Here is a 13,046-nt window from a genome sequence, read left to right as displayed (position 1 = left end):
CTGCAATTGGTCTGTGCAAGTCAGAGGCAGTTGGAGCCCTTGCAGGGATCTTAGGTAAGCTCTGCCCAACCAGCTGCCTTGCTCAGCTGAACATGAGAGAGGTTTGATGGGTCCCTCCTGTGAGGCCAGAGACAGAGCCTGGAAATGGCACTGGACTCCCTCTGTACCTTTCTCCTTCCTGGCTCTTGCCTTCCAGAGAGAAAATGGCCATCTGCAAATATCCCAAAAGCTCTTTAGTCTGCTCATTGCCCTTAAGATTTCATCCCACGAAACTGCTCCTTCCTAAGACGCTCACGCCTGGGAATTCATACATCCTCACGTAAGGAATCTGCGTTGTTGCTAGCTGGATATCTGCTGAAGGGTGGGTTGTGCAAACCCATCCCAGGACATGGGGTCGGACAGAACTTGTTCTGTGTATGGAATCTGTAAATATGCCTCAGTGGCTTTCTGAACTGAGGCTTCAAATTGTGTCTGCATGAGCTGAGCCCAGGAACTTCCCTGCATTCCTCACTGTGCTGAGCAGATCCAGGGCAGAGGATCCCCCAGGGCTGGGGGCACTCTGTGCTTCCTGTATTTTCAAACTATATTTTCAAATTGGCCACCAGTTCTGGGGTTTGGGCACCCTTTCCAAGGCCTGTCAGGCATGCTCCAGGGTTGTAGTTTTCCTGAAAGAGTTTTAATTTAGTGAGTGTATTGAACTTTCATAAAAGTTCACTTCCATAAAAGTGAGGGAGAGCACCTCTTCCAGAATTGTCATCTTTGACAATTGTGTCTGTCTCCCTGCTGTTCATCAGCATGTGCAGGACAATAAACCGTGGGAATAAAAGCATAAAAGATCTACTCTTTGCTGTAATGAACATTTAAATACAAAGCTGCATCTCTTACGGGAGTTGAAATAACTCACACAGATACATCCACCCACGTAAATATCCCATATAAACTCTACACTCATCAGTGTACTTTAAAAAATGTTAACTAATACTCCACAAGAAACATTTATAACCTGTAAGCATGCTATTCACCAATGAATAACCATTGCTATAATGGACTCAGTAAACAAGCCAAAAATACATATTCAAAACATGGAAAACATCTGCTTTATGAATGTATCCCTGATAAGCCAAATTCACAGCAGAATCCATCCACAACTCATGTAGGAGCCACTTATGCATAACAGGGGCTCTCAGAAGCTGCCAGTGTTGTGTGTGCAAACATTTCCACCTGAATCCTGCATTTTAACACAGCACCTGAGGGCTGGCTTATTAAACATGAGCCCAGGTGCCTCTCTGCACACATTGTGTCCCCAGCAGGCAAAGCTGCACCTTCAGAGGATTTCCCAACAGCACAGAGCCAGACCCCACATGGCACAGCACAAACGCCCTCAGTGCAGAGCAGGGAAGGAGTTGGATTCCAGAGTGTGCTTCTGCTCTGCAATCATCCTTGAGAACTTTGGAGCAGCCAAAAGCTGCTTTCCCTGTGCTTTATTTTCCTCCCTGTGCAGGGAGGCTGGGGAGCACCTCTCTAAGGAGAGCTGAGGGGCAGGGGAGCAGGCAGGGGTAGCACAGCTTTGTGCTCAGCTGTGTTTTGTGGGAGGCTTTGGCAGGACCCTGCGAGGGAGCCCTGCACATCTCGTGCTTTTATTCTATCAGCTGCTTTCCCAGACCCAGCCTTTGAGCTCTTCTGTCCTTGGGCGGTGTCGCTGGTGCTCATGGAGGGCCAAGCTGGCCTGGGTGCCCTGGGTGCTTCTTTCTCCTGTGTGAATTCCCACATTTATGTGTATTAAGACTTCTCATTTTGACTGGAGTTAATTTCTTAGACTGATCTGAAGATATAGTGGAAAAATCCACTGGCAGATGGTTCTGGGCAAGGGTTAATCAATATCTCTCTTAGAAATGTACCTTTATTTTTCATTTTAATTATCCTGGCTTTAATTTTCACTCATTGCAAGAACTCATCACTCATTTTAGGCTTAAATTTATCGCTTCATTGTTTTCTCTCTTTTGTTACTATGAATATATTTCCATCAGAAAGGGTGGATCATGGACCTGAGAGAAGAGGGAATGTTATTTATGCTCAAGTAATTAATACCCAGTGATAAGCTCTGTTTGCTGCCAGCCATATCTCCTGCAATACATGAGGGGCAGGTTGCCAGGATGTGTTAAGCAGCAGTGTGGTGGATGATGGAGAAGATGCTTAATGAGGATACAGGGAAACCAGGCGAGCTTTCAGAAAAGTAGTTCCACCCAAAGGCCAGGGAAGCAGTGATGAGCTCCTGAGAGTCTGCTTGGGGTGACACCAGTTGGGGTGTCATTTCCAGAGGTGCCTGGTCTCTTTGGTGGCTGTAAGGAGCAGCAGAATCCAGATGCTGGCATTTTATTCCATGAGGAAGTCAGGTCTGAATTCTGATTTCGTTTTGGGTGATCATTCTCCCTCAGAGAAATGGGGAAAGGTTCCAGGGGAGCCCAGTGGGTCCCTCAGCTTTGCCAACACCTATCAGACCAGAACTTGGTTCTTAAGTCCTGCTTTAGGGTCTGGAGGGGAAAGTTGCACTTTCAGACACTGTTGTGCATAGGAAAGTGCACACAGAGGTGTCCATGCTGAACAACTGGTGCTGGATAATTTCTGCTGAAAAGTTAAACCTAATTCTGCAGCTTTGCTGAAGGATATTTGTTATTCTCCTTGCAGGACTGAGCTACCCTGCTTAGCTAGAACCAGGCAGCACAAACATGTAACTGCTTTCCCAAGAAGGTGAAATCCAAAGTTCCACTAAAATCTGTGCATCGTGTGTTGGGATGAATGCAGTTCTAGAGCTGCTCCAGTTTAGCAGGCACTGAAGGTGTAGGAAAATACAGACTCTGGTTCAGTGGGGTGATCTGAAAGAATTCATGGGAAAAAAATCCAGCCTGGTTTCATTAACTCCAGTAAAACAGGGGTAACTCCTCAAAATCAGAGCTGTACTTTGGTTGGGCTAGTGATGAGAACCAGGACATGAAGTGGCTGTAAAGCTCTGCTTTAACTCACAAGTATTTGCATCATGGTCCATCTCTGAGTAGGACAGAGGAGGAAATCGGGGACCTTTCTGTACTTGGGAATAGAAACAAGCTGATCAGTGCAGCACAGTGGGATTTGCTGCCCTCTGGGTGTCTCTCAAATCCCAAAAGGACAGGGTGACCTGGTGCAAAGAGAGGCAGGTGTAGCACTGCACAGCAAAGAGCTGAGCCTTTCATTTAACAAATACTGTAAATAACAGAGCAAGGAGGAGGGGAGGCCTTGAGCCATCAAACAGGGCTTGTTTGCCCCAGGGCTGACAAGAGCTCAGTGTCTGCTCAATGAAGCCAGGGCTGCTCTGTTCCAAAGGGGGGCAGAAAGGGGAGCTCAGGGAGCTCCATCCTCACCCACTTTGTGCCAGATTTAACTAAGTCTCGTTTCCTACCAAATAGGGCAAGTTATTTAAGGAAGGGTGATTCAAAATTGAAACAACTCTATCTTTTCAAGGCTCATTTTGTAATTGAAATATTCATAAAGCTCTTCATTCAGCATAATACCATTGCAGGAATATTTTAAGGATTTCATGCCTTTTGCAGTTACAATGTGCAAATTCAGCAAGACTAGCCTGCATTTTAGGAGTGCAAATGCATCATATTTTTGATCCATCTTTCTTTCATTATATTTTCCTTTATGGGATTTTCATCAGATTGAAAGAAATTGTGTTTTTATTGTGTGTACAAACAGCTGCTATGGATTAGGCTGAGAACCGCTGAGTTCACTGTCCTGGTTGATGAATGTTTTGGGGATGGATGTCAAAAAATATTAATCTTAAAATCTGTTCTTTCTTAACTTTACTCAGGTCTTCATATCCTTTGTGATTTAGAGATGAAAACTAAATGCAGATAAAGCCCAAGGTTAATAAAAAACATATTTCCATCCCAAAGAGGAGCAAATGCTTCCACAATTCCACTTTTGTCACCCCAGTACTCAGAAATGCCTCATGTCCTGGTGTGCAGCTCACTGAGCAGAGACACAGCAGTTCCCACTGCCCAAAAGTGCAAGAAATGCACTGTAGAAAATCAGAGCAATAGACCTAAAAGTACCTGAGGAGAATGAGGCTGACAACTCCAATCCTCTGCATTGCTGCAGATTTATCACTGAATGAGGAGAAAACCTCTCAGTAACAGGAAGATTAATGATGATGAAAGCTGCTGGGGGCTCACCCTGTGCGTGTTCCGGGTTGTTCCATTGCGTGCTCACGATTTTTGTGCCAAACAAATGAGCAGCACAACCACACTGAATCCGTGCCCCATCTGCCTCCCGTTCGGAGCAGGGCTCAGCTGCTTCCCTGATCCCAGAATAGAAGGAGGGGAGGCAGTGCCAGGTGCAGGCAGAGACAGCCTTGGCCTGCTGGACCCTTCCAGCAAGCCCAGGAGGGGTTTGTCCTTCCCTGGCAAAGCCTCTCCAAGCCTATCCTGCTGCCAAGGCTGATAAAGGGACAGAAACAGCACTTGGGAACAGAGAGGGAGCAAAGCCGGGACCTGGATCTCGTGGGGCTGCTGGGACAGTGCATCCAAAGGTGGGGAGGAGGAGCTCTTCCACACTGAATTTGGGGATGTCAGGTTTTATTGGATCAGGGCTGTTCGCTGCCCTGTGCTTCACCCACCTGGTTCCTCTCCCCATCTGCTGCCGGGAGAGCACAGCTCCCGAGTTTGTGTCTGCAGAGCCTGAGCTGCAATAACACATCCAAAATTCACACTTCTGCAGCTCCTCCTGCAATAACACATCCAAAATTCAGCACCTCTGCAGCTCCTCCTGCAATAACACATCCAAAATTCAGCACCTCTGCAGCTCCTCCTGCAATAACACATCCAAAACTCCCCAGTGAGGAACTGGCCCTTGCTGGTGTCCCTGAGCAGCCAGCCCAGCACAAAAGCTGCCCCTCACTCCACACAGTGAGGGGAAGGCACGATAACCGGGGGCTGACTCCAAACCCTGGATTTGTCCCTGGCTCCCACTGACCCCACACAATTCAGTGCTCACACGTGTGGCTTTGTGGGATCTGTTTAGGCTCCAGCTCAAGAAGACCCTTGACCATGTCCTGAATTTTAAATGAGTTGGTTTTTAGAGTTGAGGCTTCATGGCTGCAATTAAATTGAGACTGGATCTGTTTCTTAATCCAGGTTTGTACAACAGTGGAGTGGGGCGCTGGCACAGGACATTGTGCAGCCCTTGAGTGCAGGGTGGGACATTTCTCTGTGACTGTGCTCCGTCAGCATGGGCAGGGATGCTGGGGATAAGAACCAGGAAAGTCTCTGTCCATATAGAGGGGACCAAATTGGAGACTCAAATAGATGGGAGGAGAGCCCTGGGAATATCAGACCATGTAACTGTGCAAACCTGAGACATTTCCCACCTGCAAAACCTGCAGGCCCTCAGGATTTTCCATTCGGAAGGTGGGGGTCTACAAACTAAATCCCCAGGGGAATTTGGGACAGACCTGCACGAGGTAGCCTGGCAGAGGTGGGAGTGGCTCCTCATCCCAGGGGTGAGGTGTCCTGCACAGTTCAGTCCATACAGGGACCGTGATCAGCCCTTGTCGTGTTTTGATGGTGGACAGGGGAGATGTGTAGTGTTCTGAGAAAGAGCAGGTTCCATACCTGGAACAGTAATTGCTCCATTTACATAAAACATATCCATTAATTGCCTGAGTTTCTGTACTCCCTGACGAGCTCCCTGCCTCCACAGACCTCGCATGCCTCAGGCTTTATTTATAGGCTCCCCTGACCTTTTCATTACTCAGAGTCTCTCATGGATCCTGTCCTCTGTATGGTACCACATCACTTTTTCTTGTCCCGTCTGACATTTAATTTTTATTAACTGTGGTGTGAGGTAAAGCTGGTTTTCTTTGTTTTCCACACTGTGTTCTTCTCCTGTTCCCCAGGCCATAGAAGGTAATTCCACAATCACTTGGGAGAATTTTTTCCTTGACATTCTGAGATTTTCCAACAGGAGATGGAAGATTAAACCTGGGTTTAAGGTTAATAATGTCTCCCTGAGCCCATGAGAACTGTAAAGTGGGTTCATGAACACGAGCCTCACTGCTGACCTGCAAGGGTCTAAGTGTGGGTCAGTCTCCTGTACACACCAGAAAGTGAACACTGGTCACTGGAAAGCCCCTCTGCACCTCCTGGTTCTTGACTGGCTCTCATTCCAGTCAGTGCAAAAAGCAGGAGCATATGGTGGGATTTGAGTATGATGGAGACACGATGTAGTTTCTGGCTGTGCTTAACATGTTTACCACACCCTTTGCTGAGGAATCTCTTGTTACTCATTTAACTGAATAATCACATTAACTCAAACAGTTTAAGCAGAAAACATCCAGAAATATTTGTGAGAGACAGATAAAAAAATACTTCCATTAGCTGCTCTTCATTTGGGAGGTTCCTACCTATTAACAGCAGCCTTCGTTCACTCTTGGATGATGTTTTGTCTCCTGAATTTTACTGGCTAATTAAAAAATCCTTCTCTCAAAAAGATGAAATCCTCCCCATCTTTTTAGTGAGTCACAGTGAGTGTTCCAGTGAGAAGTGCCTCATGCTGAATTTATAGCCTGCATGAATCTGTATACAAACATGTTTGTACAAACATTTATTGGAATGGATCCATAGCTCAGTTCTGACACTAATGGACAGTAGAGAAGCATGAGCTAATGCCAAATCTCACTAAATTAAATCCTTTAATTCTGTTCAATAGAGCAGCTAAATTCCCAAGTGCTGGGAGGGAGAATTTCCAATGGCAGCCCTGGGATGAGTGGCTCTAAAGCAGAGCTCTCCATGGGCTCCAGCCCAGGGACCCTCAGGGGAACACAGCTGGCACAGCTGCCAGGGCAGGGCTGGAGGCTGGAGTTCCCATTCTGTGGCACTGGGGACATCATTTAGCGCTGGCCTGGGCTGCTGTTGCCAGGTGGCTGCTGTTGGACTTTATGGTCTTAGAAGGTTTTTCCAATTCTGTGGCTCTAAATACAAAGTTTTCTATGTGAATATTGATATAGTCTATTATGTACCGAGCAATAGTATTGTGCTACTATGTGTACAGGGGAATATCAGATGTCTGGAAGAATTAATGCATGTTCAAGGAGTTCTGCTTTGCAATGAGATTCAGCTGAGAGCTGTGTTCATTTATATACATTTAAGTAAAGCTTAGATTTTCTAATTTTTCATAAATCCTCTTTTGAAGGGAGGAAAACAATCAGGCTGTGCTTTTATAGGGTGAATTTAAAATTAAAATTAGACATTTAGGTGTCATTTCAGTTGTAAAGTAGCCCTTAGTCTGATGGTTGGAACAGGGTTTCCAATTATGTTTAATTTGTATGCACAGAGCTTGGTTAGACAAAGTATTAAGGATTCTTACTTGTTCATAATATTTCTGTCGTGTGCAGGGCTTTTCAACACCCTCACTAAATTAGTTCTTGGAAGCCCTTGTTCACTATAGTAACATAATCTATCCCACACATAGTAAAACAAACTGTTTGGCCTTTCAAATGAGAGGACCCCAATCTTAATAAATATTGAATTATAAAACCCCTGTGTGGGGAATACAAGCTAATTCTTTTCTCTTTGCACCAGCTGTGAGCTGCTCCATGTGATGTATGGCACAAACTCTCCAGGAAAGAGGAGCAAATTGAAAACACCACCCCTGTGGGTTCCCTTATTAGACTGGAAGTGACTGTGAAATTTGCAGGACACAGCTCATTAAAACAAGGCTAGCAATCTGTGACCCCTTGAGTGGGAAGAGGAGATCCATGCTGGAAAACAGGCTGTTGCTTTTATTGGGGGGAACTCAGCTAGGGAGGAGGAAAATGTGCGTGGCTGCCTGTTAACCCCCTCGTCACTAGAGCTCCTTACAAGGTGCATCCTCAGGAGGCTGGGGCAGCAGTGGCTCAGGCCCAGTTAGAAATGAAGGGATGGATTCCTGGTGTTCCCCATCCCAGCTCCACACTCTCAGGGGTGTTTGTGCTGCTTGGGCACTGAATGGTGCAATGGAAATATCAGTGCCTTGGTGTTTCATCAGAGTAGGAACTCAGCACAGCACGGGACCAAGGGCTACAGAGCTGCTTTTTCATTACTGAGATATTTAATTGGTATTAATTCAGTGATAATTGCAGTGGGGCCCCTGACCCAGGTGAGTGTATCAAGAGGAGCAGATTTTCACAAAATCCCAGCATGGGTCAGGCTGGATGGGACCTCAGAGGGTCACCAGGTCCCAGCTCCCTGCTCCATCAGGGCCATCCCAGAGCACAGGGCACAGGAGTGTGTCCTGATGGTTCTGGAGTATCCCCAGTGAGGAGACTCCACACCTTCCCAGGGCAGCCTGTTCAGGGCTGGGCACTGCCCAGGGCAGAAGTTCTGCATCCTTTGCAGGGGGAATTGCTGGGCTCAGTCCCTGCTCATTCCTCTGGTGCCACTGCTGGCCCTGGAGCAGAGCCTGGCCCTGCTCTGCCCCTCCTGTGCCCAGGGACAGCCAGGGACACCCAGAAACACCCAGGGACACCAGGGACACTGAGGGACACCCAGGGACAGGGGCACCCAGGAACACCCAGGGACAGACAGGGACACCCAGGAACACCCAGGGACAGACAGGGACACCCAGGGCTGAAGGCTCCTCTCAGCTGGGGCTCCTCTCCAGGCTGAGCAGCCCCAGCTCCCTCAGCCTTTCCTGGGCATGGAGATGCTCCAAGCCCTTCCTGAGCTCCACAGCCTCCGCTGGCCCCACTCAGGAGGATCCAGAGCTGGACACAGCACTCCAGATGGGCTGGGCAGACAGGCAGGATCACTCCCTGACCTGCTGGCAGTGCTTCTCCCAGTACTTCCATGGATATACCATTGGCCTCCTTGGGCCCCAGGACAGACTAGCTCATGAACAGCTCCATTCCATCCTGGGCTGTCCCATGAAATGATGTCTTGGAGTACCTGGTGTTGAATTCCATCCTTCTGGCAGCTCAGAGCAGCATGCTCTGTGTTTGGAGAGCCACTGCTGCAGAGGAGCTGAGTTGGCTCTGTAAATCCACTCCCAGCACTGTCAGAAGCCAGACCAGATCCAGACTGCACAGCCAATCTCCCCTGCCCTCAGGCACAAGTCCTTAAATTTCCTCTGTGTGAGTGTGCACTACCCAGGGTGCTCCCAGACCAGCCTGGTGCTGAATATGCAGCTATCGGTTGTTTGCTCTGAAGAAAAGAACAGGATCATTTACCCCCAAACTTACTCCAGGTTCTAACAAGTCCCATTTTCATGCCACCAGAAGCCAGGAAAAAATCGAGGCAACACCTTCTGCTAGAAAAAGCAGCTCTTGTAGTAGTTAAGTTCAATCCCTTAAGTGACCATCTAATTCTAGTCTGACATTTTCTGTAAGTGAATAAACCTGTATCTTAATTCTCCCCCTGTCAAAGATTAAATAATGCTACATCAGCTTTTAACGTGATTGATCCAAAGAAAGACCATGTAAAAGGTAATCTTGTTGGAAATATTCACTGAAATAATACATTTGGGGAGGGCTCCCCCCATCCCTGCTGATGTGGAAGAGCTGGATTGTGGGAAGAGAAAAGCTGGGATGACAACACTTAAACTGATGTTGCTCTGCATGAGGGAGAGGAGTGGCTGAGTACAAAATGAGCTCAATAATTGTGAGATCCATGCTCTGATGGCTTGGGAAAAGCAAATTCCCTTGAGGCAGATCCAGCTGGATTTCCAAAATGATCACTTGTCACAGATGAAGATTTTGGCCCTGCTCAGCATGACAGAGGAAAGAACCAAACCCCCTTATTTGTGACATGTGGGGGATTGGTAAACTTCCCTTGGATTTGGAACTTCCCTTTAGGAAGAGTGGGAAGTGGGGTGCAAAAAATGAAAATCTTAAAAATTTCTCATGCCTTTTGTGCCAATATTGCTGTCCTTTTTAGGGAGATGGGGATGGAGGGACACCTGACTTGAAGTGACAACAAGGAGAAGGCTTTATGATGTTGAACTTTGTGCTATTGTGGTAGTTGTCCATCACCTGAGTCTGAGTATCCTGTAGTCTCTGAACCATTTCATTTGTTTTTCAGTTGAAAACAAATTCTAAATTCTTCCTGCTGTAATTCTGTCATGGAAAAGCTGCCTTTTCCTCATCCAAATCAATTCAGTGATTCACTCCTTACACCGTCTGCTGATGGTTATGAGGCTGGAATTAAAGGCTTTGTAAATGATTGAAAAACACAGACCTGGCTCCAAAGTGGTTTATTTTCATATCAGTGATTTTAGAAAGTGAATTTAAAAGTGCTGTCATTTTCCTTGTGTGCTGGGAGGCTGGAGAGAGGATTTTTTGGAATATTTGATCCGCACAAAGTGCAGATGAGAAGATTGCTGGATAGGTGGGCAGAAGGAAAGAGAGAAAGAAAATAGAGAAAGAAAACAAAGGCAAGAAGAAAGCCAGGAGAGCACAGGTTTATTTTTAGGAAGTGTTTATTCTTAGAGTGGGAAGTCACAGCCAGGCTGCATTCAGCAGGGCATCTAAACACAATGTTCTGACCTGCAGGTGCCCAGATACCCTTCCAGAGCCCCACACAACTCCAGCAGCTTTGGGTCATCCCAAGAGAAGTGGCTAATTGCTTTTTCACCTATGCTATTAATAACTGAGGTGGAAAGCAAAACTGATAGGTTTTAAATACTGGGATTGTTCCTTGAAGTCAAATTATATTGGGCGTATGCATTTGTTTCCATCCCAATTAAATCTGTGATCCTCTCACTCTGAATAGTGCACGTTCCAAAGATTAAGTAGAAAGTTACTGGAAAAACTCTGAACTGATAACGTATTTCTTACCTAATTGTCACTGAGATGGATGTTTTGGGAATATTTCCAAGACTACACTTGGTTTAGCAGCCACACTTGGAGCACAACTTGCTGAAGCTTTAGGAAGTGGTGAAGGACAGGGATGTTTCCTGCATGGCAACCCTAAAGACTCTGGGATGAGCTGACCCAGCCTGGCCCCCATGATCCCAGTGATTGCACAGGGAATCTTTAGCACTCTGTAAAGTTTGTTCAATAATTAAGTTACTCGTCTGGGACTGTGAGTCTTAAACTTCCTGAATTGTTGGGCATTTGCCGGTGGATATTTTGGACCCCTTGCTGGAAGCTCCTTGTGCTCCCAATGGAGAATTGCAGGAAGGTTCCAGATGGGATGCAGTATTTCATGCCCCGGCTGAGAGGATGCTCTTCTTGACGGCTTCCACTCCCAACCGGCTCCAAGGAGAGAAGGGATAATCAGCTGAAGGAGTGAAGATACCCTCCCTTGCCCTTCTCCCTCCTGTCCCCTCCAGAGCCACAAGTGCTGACAGCAACTCTGGTTCCTATTTGTTTTCCCGTTCCTATCGGAGCCCAGGGCTGGCCAGGGCAGGGATCCTTTCACGCCGATCCGCCAGATCCTTGAGGGGTGTGAAGAGTAAACGAGGTGTGAACAACACATCAAGTGGGCAGCACTGGGAAGAGGAGCCGTGAAAGCATTTGCTCCGTAAAAATAGAACGGGGCTGTTGGCAGCAAGAGGTGTCTGGAACAGATAAAGCCGGCAGTGAGTGATGGGAGCTGGGGTTGTTTTATTAACGCAGCAGTCTGAGCTGCTTGACCTTACGAGAGAGGAGGGAGTTGGGCAGGACAGGTGAGCTTGTAATTTGTTCTTTAGTGCTGGAAGAATTGCACCTCTCCTGATTCTGTATGGAACAGCCGACAGTAGTTTTTAACCCCGGATCATCACCTCACCTCTCAGCTGGAACGGGCAACACACGGTAGATTAACACCTAGCAAAGATCCCATGGAAAACGCGAGCTGCACTCCAGTTTGATTTAATGGGCTTTACTGTGGAGGAGCTGCAGCTCTGGAGTCCCTCTGGAGCCCCCAGCATCCATCCAGCCATTCTACTTTGATGGTCCCTGGGCACTGGGAAGCTTGTCTGTGTGCTTGGATTTGTGGATGTTCCTCTCAGGTGAAATATTTATAAATCAAGGGGAATTTTTCTGACTAAACAATAAATTGCAGCATGGGTTTGCTATGAACATCCCTCATGTACAACTGTCACAGCACAGCACTGCCTTCAATCCAGGGAACTCATCCATCCCCATCCCACAGAGATCAGCATATTACTAGCAGAAAGTGATTTACCAGACAAGTCCCAGTTCCTGCCGGTATTATTCCATGATTTATGGCCCATCTGATGTGGCTGTAGCTGGAGTACAAGACAGAAGCTGTTTTGCAACACAAACAAAGGGTATTAGACTAACAGATCTGATATTGAAAGATGGGTATCTCTTTGCATGGCAGCTCCTTGGCCTGCTGTTTATTTGCTGTCTCACTCAGCTCCAGCTCTAGCCTTGCTTCTCTGCTGCCAGAAAGGCTACAGCATAAAATGGAATTTCAGGTATTGACAATTGTGGGTTGTGTCACTTTGGAACAAACTGCAGTTGCTGGAAGGGCCACCAGGGATGGGGAGGGACAGCAAAAGGGAGCTCAGCACTCAAACCTGTGAGGCTTTCCCCACTGGCTCCAGGATTTCAGGTTTGGCCTGATGGGAGCAACAACTCTGAGTGAGATTTCAGCCACTCTGTGGCTTTTAAAGGCATTCATAGAGCATCTAAATTTAGAGCACTGCACTTTTGCTTCGTTAAGAATTCTACTTCAGATGCAGACAGACCCCATGGAATCTGCCCCTGGAGCAGCCCCACACAGCACTCTGCTGCTGCACGGATTAACAGGAGCTCTCACTCCTCAAAGGCCTCCTCTCACTCTCAGCTACTCACAGCTTGAGGTCTTCTTCACATTCCTCCTCCTTTTTGCACCTTGAACCTCAGCTGACCCCTGTTCTTTAGATGTCATAGGGCAAATGCTGCTCAGCTGAAGCCACTGGAACAAGAGCTGGTTTAGGCTGTAACTGAATGAGGAGGCCTGGTGTGAGAGCTTGCAGAGGAAAGAAACTCATTTGAACATCACTGGTGTTTGAATTGTCCTTCTGTGCCATCCTGGGGAGAGCAG

At 47.1% G+C, this 13,046-nt stretch overlaps 1 long non-coding RNA gene across 1 annotated transcript; it reads right to left on the bottom strand.

Annotated features, from left to right (window-relative positions):
- Positions 1-10,637: 10,637 nt before the first annotated feature.
- On the bottom strand, positions 10,638-13,046 carry LOC111939415 (uncharacterized). The gene is made up of 3 exons (XR_002869277.2): positions 12,815-13,046; positions 12,180-12,262; positions 10,638-11,787 (listed from the first exon to the last, which is right to left on the bottom strand). It is a non-coding gene; the product is annotated as an uncharacterized LOC111939415 (long non-coding RNA).

Source organism: Cyanistes caeruleus, chromosome 23 (assembly GCF_971803275.1).
Source record: "Cyanistes caeruleus chromosome 23, bCyaCae1.hap1.1, whole genome shotgun sequence".
Lineage (NCBI taxonomy): Eukaryota > Metazoa > Chordata > Aves > Passeriformes > Paridae > Cyanistes > Cyanistes caeruleus.
Note: the sequence above shows the minus strand (reverse complement) of the source record. Positions and strands in the feature narration are given on the sequence as shown.